Below are 9,061 nucleotides of genomic sequence, written 5' to 3'. Positions count from 1 at the left end.
ATGTTTTACATGTTGTTGTAGTCGATCGTCAGAAAAACAACTTAAATTATATTTAATGTAATCAATAGTGAGAACAATTATATTGCCTTAAATTTTGTTTTTATGGTAATAAATCATTACTAGATAGTATACCTCTATATTAAAAAATATAAAAGCTGAGGAGCATAATGTAGTGCCTCGTGCACAATTATTTGTCATAGCGAAAAAATTAAAAATTTCGCTATCTCACGCATAAACATCCGCGATCGGCTCTTAATTAGCCCGCTTAATTCCAATATAATGTTTAATGCTTCGAATCACATTGTTGAATCTTTAATTCAATTTTTTGTGCGAAAACTTAAGTCGACTTAAGTCGTAAACATGAAGTACATGACGATTGTTATCCAACTAAAAATATTTAATTATAGTTATAAAAAATATTTATTAAATATCAATATGACTGAACATTCGTCCCCGAATATTTACCTCTAAACTAATTTTGTAGGGATGTAAAGTGACAGAAGTTTGACGTACGACACTACCTGTTATTAAAATACCAGTGTCATTTGTATATTTTTATTCTACTTTTTGAACATGAGATACAGCTAATTTTTTTCCTTTTACGATAGCTTGAAGGTGAAAATCAATTGAATGAGTAATCCCTTTAAATTCTGTTCTCAAAATTATATTCATTTTGAACAATTTATCAGTCTCTAAAAAGAAATATAAAAGAAATTGTTATTTGTTAAGATAATATTTTTCTCAGTTTACAAATGAATATTTAATGTATTTCTCTCTCTCTCTCTCATGAAATAAAAATCATAGTATTAATAATTACATTATTATTAGTAGTAGTTACTCTTTAACGATATTTAGATTGTATAATTATTATAGCATTAAAAAACGGTTTTAATTTTCTTTATATGTTTATAAATTGTTTCAATTTAAGTATTATATTTAACCGTCATGCGCTCCATTAAAGCGCATTAAAGTGAGAAGAAGCATGTTGGGGCATGCTTGGGGCATGCGACGCGAACAAACCTCGAGTGAGCGTGTGCGGGTGCGATTGATGCGCGACCTGGGCTGCACTCGGGTGACGTTTCCGAACGCATTCCTGATAGCGCAAATAGGCCCGATCGTCGCGCTAAATTTAAAGGGCATTATTCGCTCACCTGTAATTACAAAGGTTTTATAAGACAATCACGCATGCATCCACACTCTCATTCATACATACATTCATATGCACTCTCTTGCTCATTTACACTTCTCAATTTGCAACACATTCTTAGATGTATAGTATTAATTAGTAATAATAGTACAGAGATATATATACATATATACACTCGTCAAAAAAATTATCGCAACACGTAATTAATATCAAAATTTAGCATAAATTCAAATAAGCGTATCTCCGCGAAAAATTGTTGTATTTCAAAAAATTTTTTTTTTTTTAAAGGGTAAAGTCTCTACTTTAAGGAACTTTCGTTCGATTTTGATTTTATTCTCTTCCCCTTTCTCCATCCCTTTAAAAAAAGGGACGTATTTTTTTTTCAAAAAATTGCATAGTTTGACGAACTCTACGGAGTGTACTAAATTTTTTTCGCAAATATCATCATAACTATCGTAAAATATGGACTTTTCTCTACAAATTTAAAAAAATATTGAATACTGTACGATTTTTTTTCGCGAAGTTACAGCATATTAAAGTTACCTATGCATTTTTACCTATATATTTAATTACCGCCAACATTAGCATTACCCGATGGGCACTACGGGGAGGTTGCAGGTCGGATTTTGCCCATCGTGTGTGTGTGTGTGTGTGTGTGTGTTGGGGCAGGGATATATGTTCGTATTTAAAATTGTATATTTCTGCCTCGTCTTCGGATGACCTTTTATGGGAAGATGGCTGCATGATTTTGAAAGACTACCAACCAATTTCCAGCAATTGGAAGCAGCCCTACATCGAATATGGTTCGAAATTCTGCAAGCCACAATTAGAGCCTGCATTAATATGTGTGAGCGCCTGCAAGAGGTCATCCGAAGACGAGGCAGAAATATACAATTTTAAATACGAACACATATATCCTTGTTTCGTATTAATTCTTGCTGTACTTAACTTTCCCTTTTGTCTTTTCCATTATGTAAAAATTTTCATGTGATTTTAACAATTTATTAACGTTTCTTGTAACTATCCGACAATCGTTCTTATTGTTCGACTCACTCGCATATACAATATTTTTGCTATTTCCGTTATCCGAAATACTTTAGCGTATCGTGTATCTTATATCATGTTTGAATATATCATCGCTTCGCTTTTTGTTATTATTATACTTTTGCATTAATTTATAAAACGATAATTACTAAATTTTAGATCACCTTATATTTAGTTAAACATTATTGCGTAATTCTTTAATTACTATAATTGTTATACAGTGTTTCCTTACATCTATGAATACCAATAACATTATACATTTATGTAATATTGAAGAATTCACATCAAGAAATTAAATAATTAATTTCTTCATAACTAGTGTAAAATCATAATCGCTACGTATATAAAGTAACGTATTTGTATATATTTAAAGCATGAAAGAATTAATATAATGATGTTAAATCTCCGCAATGTGTCGTCCCATCGTCAATATTTTTATTTTATAATCATAACGTTTGCTATATAAGATAATTAATTTAGTTTGTAACGTGTGATATAATGATATTGTTGATATTACTGTGTTGAACCTATATATATAGTACAACATTATAGATGCGACGAATACAAAGCATCATTGGTCAAAAGCACTGTTGGTCAAATCGTGTATTGCGCAATGTTAATATTATTAAACACGTAACGTTTCATTTAGTGACTATCGTCCTGCTTTCGCCATAATGTAAGTGTAATATGATTATCGATTATAAAACATATGTAGTGTGTGATGTAATACTATTGTTAAAATGTATTGTGTATTTCCATGCCCCTAATATATGGTTACTGCTACAATAAATGCGAAATATCATATCTGAATAATTAACAGCATATATGTATAATACTCAATGTAGTGCTATTATTAAATTTGCAATGTATCGATTTATTATATAGCCGATCCGATATCATGTGTGTATAATGTAACAATTAATTCTAAAGCTTATAATACGCAATGTGATAGTATTATTAGGCACGTAATGTATTTTTTTTTACATTTGATAATATTTTATAGCCGCTCGGGATGCAGAATTCCCTATCTAATTATTTAATCAATATACCATTACCGTATTTATGCTCATTCATTCGCTTACCGCGAATATCTGTTTCACCGCTTATCATTGTCGTCGTGTCCGCGTTAAACATCGCTAGAGCTTCGAATTAACTGCGCTGTTGGTGGTCCTTACTCTCCTGCAAGCCGCCGGACCGCATCAGGCATCGTTTCACACTTCACGCTTCTCATTTTCCGTAACTCGCCGGCCTCGTCCTGGGCATCCGACTGTACGGATAAATTAGAACATAAAAGTGAATCTTACGGATAAAAAAAATTGTAACGAACTCTTTCCATATTATTTTGAAGTTATCATATTTAAACGCATAAAAATGGAAACAAAAATAAAAAATAAATAAAAACAGAATAAAATGGCTCAAATTCCGAATAGCCTCTACTTCTGAATTTTATGAAACTTGCAGTAATTGTAGATCACTAGACACTAGAGACCACACCATAAAGCATTTTTTGCGGAAACGAATAGGAGCGGAAAAATTGGCGTCAAAAATTCAAAACTTTTATGCAAATCTAGTAATCGAATTTTGATGAAATTTGAAACTTTCCACACAAAGCAAGGTTCAACTCAAACTTGTGTCTAGTTTCTATGCCCCTCTGTAGGGGGCGAAACCTACTGCGTCTACGCATATATTTTACGCGCGAAGCAAAGTTCCACATGGGTTTACAATTTTCCACGCAAAGCGAGGTTCAATCAAAATTTATGTGTCTAGTTTCTTGGTAGTGGAGCCCTCCCGTAAGGAGGACGGAACCCACTGTGCCGACGCATATACTTTACGACGCGAAGCAAAGTTCCACATGGGTTTACAATTTTCCACTCCACATTGCCCCGTGCTTTTGGTGCGAAACGAGATCTATTATTGTACGATTGCACATGGATTTCCAACTTTCGATGCAGTGAAGTCTACTCCATACACAGAGAGAATTTTCTCTTAGAATTTATCCTGAAAATCATTAGTAATCGTGAGACAATGTGGTATAAAAACTATTTTATGAGAATTTCTCTGATTAATATTTATCACAATAAAAAATAATAATGTCAATCACAATAAAATATAAAATATGTTTGATTAATTTTAGTAAAAGTATAATAAAATTTAAAAGTATGGTAAAATTAATAAAACATATTTTTAAAATTCTTTCCATACCATATTGTCCCATGATTGTCAGATTTTCAGGGTAAATTATAAAAAAGAATTCTCTCTGTGTGTAGTGTTAGCGAAATAATAAAACTTTTAATCTCATGAAGTAGTCGTTTGCGCAAGTTGATACTTGTGTTATTCAACTTTATTTAGCACGTATTACATGCCTATAAAAATTTAATAAAATTGCAGACGGATTGTGTATAAAACTTATTTTTTGTATTGGTTTTTTTTTCAATTTCTCTGATTCTATTCGTTTTCGCAGAAAATCCTTTACGATGTAGATGTGTTGTTTAATAATCTATAATTGCTGCAAATTACATCAAATTCGGAAGTATAATAGGGGCTACTCGGAATTCTTACCAGCATCGGCTCGTTATTTCTTTTTATCTTAGAACAATTAGTAATTTGTCATTTGACTTCGTCATCTAACTTACATCTTTCCGTTATGTATTTAAAAGAGTTCAAGATATTGATTTTTTCATTTTTATGTTATTTTAATCTTCGATGTTTCGAGAATAATCACTGAAGATTTCAAATCAAGTCAATTTATTGCGAAAGAGATATAAAGATGTTTGTAAATTAAGTTCGCGCACTTTCCTTCGTACATCTGTTTATTTGAATATTATTCGTTTTTTGTAAGATAGTTGTCTCGCAAATCACAAGAAAAATTTGAAAATTTAATTATACGTAATAAATGTGATATTTACATGTTTGTACAATTTAAAAACAATTGATCGCGTCGAACGTGAGATAATTGCTATCAAAAATTGCATTTTTTTCTATATGTATGTTTGCATACACGAAACGTAATAAAAATCTCGTATTTTGAATTTTAATAATTAGAACGAACAACAAAAAAGACAATGAAAAACGCATATTGTGGTAAAAAGATACTTTAGGAATACTTATAAAAAAATTCGAAATTTTGCTAGATTATTATAACTGGTGATGAGCTAGCCAAATGGCAAAGGCACGAGGTGATTCTGTTACGCAGAAATAACCTAATAGTGGCTGTCTAGTGAAACGAACCTGCCCCATGTGTCCTGGGCTCAGGCCAGGCTTTTTTAATGGGAGTGGGTCCGGCTATTTTTACCACCTTATTCTAGGGTTTTACAATAGTTGATTAATATTTTTTATTTATATTTTTTGTAAATTAATTATAATTATTTATTAATATAAATCTTAAGATTAATAAAAGGCTAATAATTACATTAGATAATTTAGATTAATAAAAGATTAATAATTAGGCAACTTCTTCATTTGCAATGTCATCTTCATGATCACTTGTATTCTTTATTGTTCTTCTTATACGATATTGGTCCCAATCCTTTGAATTTGTTAAGACTGTGCATATCACCTCTGCCTCTGTTTTTTTTTGTGTGGTGAGCTCAGGACTTCTGTAAAGATAGAAATTGTGTTCTCTCAGATTCACATATGACGTTAATTAAAGCGAACCAACTTTAGTCACCTTTGAGGCAATTAAAAAACATAGGAGTGTTCATTTTCATGACGTATTTATTTTCCATCTTCTTCGTTGCCGTGTACTGCGTTGCTGTGTTTCTCAACTAAAATTTTTTTAAGATATACAAAGCATTTTTTGTTAATTTCTCTTTGTCGACCAACATCTTCATGGATACCATCTGAAAATTTAACGCATAAATATTATTATATAGTTTATTATCAATTAAAAAGAATACGTTATGTATAATGAGCATTGTTGTAAGAAATACCATGTCGTTCCTGCAATTTTCATTTTCGCTTAATTTTTTTTCAAAATTTATAAGATCCAAGGGAGTTTCAAGAGGGAGTTTTATGTCGTATTTGTCTGGTAATGCCATTTCTGCTGACAGTAACGATTGTTTCAAATGCATCATTTGAAATATTTGTTCAACTCTTGTTGAAATTTGTTTATTCTTCTTCTATGGAGATTATTTTTTCCAACAAAGTATAAAATTCTGAAACATAGATAACATATTTTGTTGCTCAGAGATAATAAAATATAACAAAAGAAAATTCTTCAAAAAAATCATAATGAATAGAAATTATTACCAATCTTAGATATGAACACTTTTTGCTCACTGGGTTTCGGTTTAGGCGCCAAGCGAATTATCATTTTTGTTAAACTTTCGTATTGCGTCAGCAATTAATAATGATATCTGCATTGTTCGAAACAACGTGAAATATTGTAATTAGCTGTACTAGTTATGTAATGGCAATATCATCAACATCAATAACTATTTGTTACTATTAATTCTTATGTATTGAATTTGATTTTCATGTTAAACTTGCGTAAAGTTTTTAATTTTATTTCATGAATATTTCCGTTTTATTAGGAATTTTATTAGGGAGAAGTATATAATAGAAGATTTCTAGTAGATCGAGAAGTATATAAAATATGATATTGGTTGAATTTTGATACTGGAATATCACAGTTTTCTGATGAAGTTAATTAAAATATCGATGAAACATTGGAATCAAATAAAAGATTCTTGCGGTTCTCGGTAATTAAATATGCACACCACGAAAGCTTCAAATATCTTATTTGTGTTTATGATGTATAATGTATAATATTAAAAAGGTAAGTGTTTAAAAATGGAGTTTAAAAGCTATGTCCATGAAATTACGAGCGCATGAAATTGCTAGGCGTTCGCCTAGCAACAGCTGCTTTCGAGCGCTGACTATGCGCTCGTAATTTCATGGCACATACCTATACATGTGTTATAAACAACACATGTGTTATAAACAATACATTCATAGCACATACCTATACATGTGTTATAAACAACACATGTATATGTATTCAAATATCTTTATAGAAAATCAATATTATTTTTAATTAGAAACCGTAAAATAATCAATACCGAAAGTTTCAATTACTATGAATATTTCACAATTTTCTAGAAGGACAGTTGACGAAAAAGGAGAAATAGCAAAATCCGCATTCCGTGACACAGTCTCCGTCGTGTATGTACATACGTATCGCCGATCTTTTTTCCGTTGCTCGCGGAGTCATCTAATCTCTAATCCGTTGCTCGTGGAATCTTCTTGTTCTCTGCTCGAGAAATCGTTCACTTACGTTAATTTCAGTTTATGTTAAAGTTCAAAAAGTTAGTATATTTTGTATTGAGTTTATATACATATAAGACGACTGCGAGAAGAGGCAGAGATCGCTTCTCAAAGTCGACCCGCCTGTACGTATCGCGCGCGTATATTATAACCGCATAATCTCTTATGCCCGTTTCCTCCAACGTGGTTCAGTTCAGCGTTTAACTGAACTGCGTTCAACTTTGATCACAGTTTAATCTTCGATCAACTTGTATTGCTTTCCACCAACTTTACTTTTGTTACGATCAACTATACGTATACCTTATGTGTGCTAACTCAAACTATATTTGCATCGAATGATGTGATTGGTGCATATAGTTAAGAGGGGAATTTTGTTTAACTTACTAAAAATAGTTTTTGTGAATTATTTTTTTATAATACAATTTCATGGATCTGTTTGAAACTTTTATAGTATTTTATTAAATTTTTAAAAAAGTAATTTAAAAGTAATTAAAAAATTTCTTATATGTATATTCGTAGACTTCTAATTGATGAAATAAATGAATAAGTAAATAAATCACGGAAAAAACTGATAAAAATTAAATTATAAAATAAGGATAAATAAAAATAATTATAAATACACACACATTTCAGATTATAATAAAAAATATTATTTTGAGCTTTAACTGATTAGTTGATTAGTTGTGATGGAAATGTGTTAAAAAATATTTGTAATTTTAACAAGTAAATATAAGTTGTAAAGTAAAAGAAATGGACAGTAATTGATAATTATTTTGTGAAGAAATCAAAATATATTAATGAAATGCACGTAGAAATTTTCTAATAAAAATCAAAATACGATAAAAATTATCCTTAACGAAATTGTTTATTTGATCTGAGGCTGCTTGATTGTTCACATGAAATGGTGTTTTCTCTCGATTGCATTGGTAAACCAATTGTCATGTTTATTCTGCTGCGAGGAGAGGAGAAAAATTAATCCAAATATAATATTAAAGTCAGCATTTGTAGACGGATCTAACATTGAAAATTGTGTTAAAGTCTATAACCGGATAAGATGGTAAAAAGTGCCCCCGTGCGAAATGATTTAAATTTAAAAGTATTTGCACAATACTTCTAAACTAAAAAGAAAATTTTTTTAACAGTTCATAATCCTTCATCCCTTCTCTTTTCTACATAGCAAAAACATGTTTTTTTAAATTTAATTTTTTTAACGTGTTTATACTTATTTTTGATATAAATTTATAAGTAAGAATTCTTGATATAAAAGATATATTAATAAGAAAAAATGTTATTTGTTTAAAAAAAATTATTTAAAAAATTGTTTTACTGAATTGTTTAAATTTTAAAAAAATCCTAAAATTAAAAAATGCGATTTTCACAAGGTTCTTATAGAAGTGGTGCCTTAAAAAAATTCTCGAATATTTCTTTCAAAAAAATTATAATTTATGCAATTTATTCAGAATTTTCCGATTAATGCAAAATAGTTAAAAAAATTAAAGATTATTTTTATAACCATTTTTAACCATTTTAAAAACTATTTTTACATAACGCTATTATTCACATAAAATACATATAAATCTAAACTTATACATTTAATCTAGTTAA

This window comes from Prenolepis imparis, unplaced genomic scaffold, assembly GCF_030444845.1.
Source record: "Prenolepis imparis isolate NDT839.2.m4 unplaced genomic scaffold, iyPreImpa1.0 SCAF_7, whole genome shotgun sequence".
Lineage (NCBI taxonomy): Eukaryota > Metazoa > Arthropoda > Insecta > Hymenoptera > Formicidae > Prenolepis > Prenolepis imparis.
Note: the sequence above shows the minus strand (reverse complement) of the source record.